This window comes from Osmia bicornis, unplaced genomic scaffold, assembly GCF_907164935.1.
Source record: "Osmia bicornis bicornis unplaced genomic scaffold, iOsmBic2.1, whole genome shotgun sequence".
NCBI lineage: Eukaryota > Metazoa > Arthropoda > Insecta > Hymenoptera > Megachilidae > Osmia > Osmia bicornis.
In genome coordinates this window covers 321,076-326,948 of record NW_025791135.1, presented here as the reverse complement: position 1 = coordinate 326,948, position 5,873 = coordinate 321,076, and positions in this window count along the sequence as shown.

The window sequence follows — 5,873 nt, the reverse complement described above, 5'->3', positions numbered from 1 at the left end:
CTTGATTGGAAGGTCTTTGTCGAATATCTCTAGCACTGGTTGGGAACATAGCACTTCTTTTATCTTTCTGAAAGCTTTTTCGCAATCCTCTGTCCATATGAATTTTACGTTCTTTCTTAATAGTTGATGTAGTGGATCTAATAGTATTGAGCTCTTTTCTATGTATTCGTGGTAAAAGTTTATTTTTCCTAGAAATTGTCTGATCTGTTTTTGTGTGGTAGGAGTCGGGAAATTTTTTACTGATATTATGTTATCTTTTAGTGGTGTCACCGTATTTTCCCCTATTACGTGTCCTAGGTATCTCACTGAGCTAGCTGCAAACGTACACTTCTTAAATTTCAATCTAAATCCTTCTTTTTTTATTGCATCTAATACTTTTTCAATGTGATCTAGATGTTCTTTAAATATCGGTGAGTGTATTAGGATATCGTCTATATAGTTTACTGCAAATTCGGTTAGTCCATGTTTTCTCAATATGTTGCTCAGAATTCGTTGAAATATAGCTGGAGACGTTTTTAAGCCAAACGGTAGACATGTCCATTGGTAGTGTCCATCTTGCGTTATAAACCCCGTTTTTCTTCTATCTTCGATTCTTAGTGGTATTGACCAGAAAGCCGAATTTATGTCCAGTGTCGTGAAATACCTGCAGTTTCTGGCTCTTATTATTATATCATTTATTAAGGGGAATGGCTGCGCTTGAGGGACAATGTTTTTGTTTAAATCCCTGAAGTCTATGCACATACGTGTCTTTCCTTCATTTTTTTTATATGCTAGTGTAACCGGTGCCGCGAAAGGACTATAAGATTCTTCGATTAAGTTCTTCTCTAGTAATTTAGCTATTTGTTTTTCTATTTCTTTTTTATCATCTATATTACATCTGTATGGTCTTTTGCTGCAGTATTTCTCCACTATTAAATCAATTCTCGCTTCGTACTCATTAACCGTTCCAATATCGTATTTGTCTTTTGCGAACACTGATCTGTTGTTATCTATTAATCTTTCTATCTTCATCTTTTCTTCTCCGTCTAAATGTTCTGTCTGTATTTGGAATTCATCTGTTTCCACATGTTCATTGAAATTAACTGAACAATTTTCAGCCTCACTTTTTGTTTCACTTAATCTTATCTTTGGTTTTTCTATCTCTTTTTCTATTTTCTGTGAGACTTCTAACTTTTCATTCAGCTTCAACTTAAACATGGGAATTAAATCTAATCCTATTATGAAATCTTCGAAATCTTCTCTATCTACTATGTATTGTGACCCTTTCGGGGGTTCACTCTATACGATTCTACAATTCTCTATTACAAACGCTGGGCGCCAGCCACTCGCGGTGGCAATCAAAATTTGGACAAAGGGACAGAATGGGGGTCGTTACAGGGGATGGGACTCGTGGCACTTACGTCCTTACAACCTCGCGGGGGAGTACGCAAGGAGGATTTTCGAGGGTTAGGGAAGATCTCAGGGTGAGGGAGGTTTCTGGAAGTTCGTATACGTTACGCGTAGGAGAATGTTGTGGACGGGAGTAACAGGGGCTGGATAAGAGGGTTCGTAAAATAACGTGGCGACGGATAACCGGCGCGATACGCGGACACACAAGCTCGCAATCGAAGATCGCCGTTGCCGAAACTCACACTCTTACAATTAGTATCGAAAGGGACTTACTTCAAACTCCACACACTCGTACACTCCGAATCGTCTCTATAATTGCTCTCGAAAATCTCTATACTCTCACTCTATAACGCTCTCAAAATCTCTATATACGGTTAATTAGATAGCCTAAGGCTCAATGACGGCTCGTCGTCGCTGCCGCGACGACGGGTCCGTCGCGGGATGAATTTTGGGGAGGGGATGGGGAATAGGAAGGGGGCCTTTTCTGGCAACGGGATAGATTGGTTATCGATTATCGATCTGCCGGTGTTCGGGTTCGATGGGGCTGGCGGATCCCTGGCCGTGGCGGGTGGACTGAGGTCTTCGGGCTCGGCGACAGATGGCTCCAGGTGGACGTTTGTATCAGCTGCTGGGCCGCTTCGTCTCTTTTTCCGAAGTCCCGCGTTGCTTTTCCTCTCCTGGAGGGTGGGAGGTCTGTCGCCGGCCTCGTAGCTCCTTCTTGCGGGTGATCCCTGTTGTCTCTTGTCCGTCGCCTCCATCGGCCCGACACCGGCGGGCGGGAAAAAGGGGTGAGGTGTTAGAAGGGTTAAGGGTCATTTCTAGGTGGGATTTGAGGTGGGAGAAGCGCAGCGATTGTAACGGGGGGGCACAGGTGTCACCACGTTACAGTATATATCTACCTCTTTTTCTATATTAAATATTTTTATTTTTATTCTTACCAACCCATTTGTATGATTCACACCATTGACAGACTTTAAGAATATTTTGTTTACATCTTCTCTATTAGCTTTTATCTTTATCCATTTCGCGTTTATTAAGGATACTTGGGAACCTGGGTCATATGTTCCCATTATCTCTATCTTATTTTCAACTAGCACCTGAAGTCTGATCAATGGTATGACTATTCGTTTTTTTTTTCTGTACTTAGATTTACTTCTATTACTGAATTGCTTCCTATGGCTTTAGGTTTCTCTTTTTTCTCTATTTTAAACCAGCATTTTTCTTCTGGATGGTATTTTACACCTTTACCCATATTCTCACATGTTTTACATGGTTTTTTTTTCTTCATTTTTGACTCTGTGTTCTGGTTTATTTTCTTTTTTAAATATTTTCTTTTTATCTGTTATCCCTTCAAGCTTTTGTAATTCATTAATTAGATCTCTTGTGTCTTTCATTTCGTCCCTGTCAATTTTCTCTCTGATAAATTCTGGCAAACCGAATGCTATCCTATCTATCATTGTATCAGCGTCCGTGTCCTTATTTATTTCTAATAATAGTCGTTCTTTCTTTATTGCATATTGTACTAGTGAGCCTTCTTTGTACTTAAAGTAATGAGCATATGTTCTGCTACTCCATCCTTTACTTGAAAAGGTTTCCATTAATGCCTGTTTCCATCCCTGCCAATCGGTTTCATGCTCTCCTTTTATTATTATAGAGGTTGTAACGACCCGATAATCAAAAACAATATCTTTTTCATTTTATTTTCTTTATTGTAATTAATTTTTATACTTCATACAGAGTATTTTATTTAATTTTTATTGTTAATACTTCGCTTAATTTGTATAACAATTTTTGTAATAAACATTTTCATTTTCGTCGATAACCGAGTTAGTTGAATTCGTCGATAAGAGTTTAGTCGATAAACGTTCACAAGATAAAACAGTTTACCGATAAATTATCGACGTCTGACCGCGCACGCGCCAGCGCAACCCTAGTGAACACATAGTGGGGTAGAATTCTAGAGTGGGGATGCTGGACCACCACGGATGGGGAAAACCCAGCTACCCCAAGAACTCTATGCGGAAAAAAAGTGCCGACTCAGCAAAATCTGAGTATAAATAGAGGCGTTCCGCACAGTTTCTGGGCAGATCTTCTCAGACCTCGGTCTGAAACAGACAATACTCTGATCAGTAGAGAAGAGCTTGCGCTGAACTGTTTAGGCAGCGATAGAGCGCGAGTTACAGCTATTTCCTACTCTTCCACTGGTGGCGTGCAGTACTGCAGATCAGTGGACCTCCTATCCACGGTTCGCAACGTGTTACACAGGTGTTACGCTAAGCCAACACTCAAGTGTAAAGAGCTAGCGAGGAGCGGAGCTCCTTGAACGGCCTGCGATTAACACAGCTCTGGTATAACCAGAAACCGATTGCGACCCATAGGAAGGGTTAACTGGATTCTAGTAGTCTAGCACAAACCTCTGGAATTTAGTTTCCATAATCATTATTGAAAATCAAACAGAGTATTGACTGTATAAGAAGACCACGCCGCATTCGCGTTAGCGCTATCGATTACTATCAATAATTATTACAATTTCTTACTAATAATTAATCATTAATTTCTATTTACATATATTAATTACTAATTACATATTTCCTATTGTATTCCCAATCTAGGGCGAATTAATTATAATTTCTTATTGTATTCCAATTTCTAGCCGCACTTATTGTGATACTAGCGATTTTCTTTTATATTATATTTCAACTCACTTACCTTTTATTTTTGAATAAACATATTTTCATTCGGTTTCTAGCACATTAGTGTTTGGATTTCACTCCTTAACCGCACACCACACGAACCTATAATCCCTAACACATAGAATACGAGTCGCCTTCTAAGGGAACCGCTCTCCCGACAAGTCGGTGCAGTGACGAACTCACTCTGGGTCGTTACAAGGTGTACAAGTCTTGGCAAGTTCCATCTAAAAACAATCTCAATAATTCGATTTTGGTTTCATCTTTTTGTATTTCAAATCTTCCGCATTCTTTCTCGAATGTGTTTAACCATTGTCTAACATTCGATGTTTTATAATTAAATTTTTCTAATACAAATTTCTCTGCAATTTGTCTTAAATTTTTTTCTTCTTCTTTTTTTTCTGATTTTTCAACTAATTTTTCCAATATCTTTGCCAAGTCGGAGTGTTCTTTAGTATTCTCTTGAATTATGTGTTTTAAATATTTTCCTCCAAACTGGATATTTCCTTCATCATCCAAATATGTCTTTTGCAATTCTTTTGACAGCGTTATCCATATTTTCAACTCATCATGCCTTTTTTCTAATGAATCTCTTACCTTCTTAAAAGCGTCCGTTTTTTTTACCTCCTCATGAAGATCTGCATAGATGAGTTCATCTGGTATAGCATATTTTTCCCCTTGTTCTGTGGTAATTGAGGTTATGGCTACCACTGTAGTTCTATTATCCTTTGGGGAAGCCACAGCCTTGAACTCGAATTTTAATTTCATTTTGTGACGAAAATTGTCGTTTTATAATATTTAATTCTGTCGGTGGGGTTTAGGGATTGTTCGAATAAGTAAACCAAATTTGTTTCTCTGTAAATGAGAGGAGTTTTATATTATAACCGATGTTACTATTTACAGTATGTACCGACCCAATAATCAAACACAATATCTTTTTATTTCATTTCTTTAATTTTTATATTTCATACAAAGTATTTTATTTAATTTTTATTGTTAATATTTAGTGTATAAAATTTTTGTAATAAATATTTTCATTTTCGTCGATAACCGAGTCTGTTAAATTTATCGATATCGTATCTTTGCGGACATTAATGGTTAGCCTAGAAACAGACAAATACAAATAAAAGATAAAATACAGGAATAAAAAAAAAAAAAAAAAATACAAATATATAATACATATACACATACATATATACTATATTAATAAGCAAGAATCAAGATGCCAAACGGAACAGCCGATCAACCAGCCAGCGCATCAGCCAGCGGATCAGCTAACGGATCGACAGAAGGAAGCCGTCCGATCAGTATTCGCGATGCAGCAGACATCGCACCAGCATTCAACGGCCGCAACATACCAGTCTACCAGTTTGCAAAGAGCTGTTTCAAAACGAAGAATATAATCTCTCCTAATGCTGAGTACGGGTTGGTACAATTAATCAAGAACAAATTCTACGGACAAGCAGCAAGAGTGGTACTAAACGGAGACTACGACACCATCGAGGAACTGATTGCCGTAATAAAATCACGGTTCGCACCGCTCTTCACTTCGATGCAGCTATGCGGCGACATGGCAAGGATCGCACAGGGTCCAACTGAGGCAGTCGTGGACTACGGCAGCCGCGTCTCAGGACTTCTATTACAAATTAAGAGCTGCAACGAAATAGAATTCCCAGATAACATCGAAGGATACAACCGATCTTCGGAAAATAATACAATAAAAGCTTTCCTTACCGGTTTGAAACAAGAAGTATATAACCGAATGAAAAATCAGAATTTCAACAGCCTCGATGA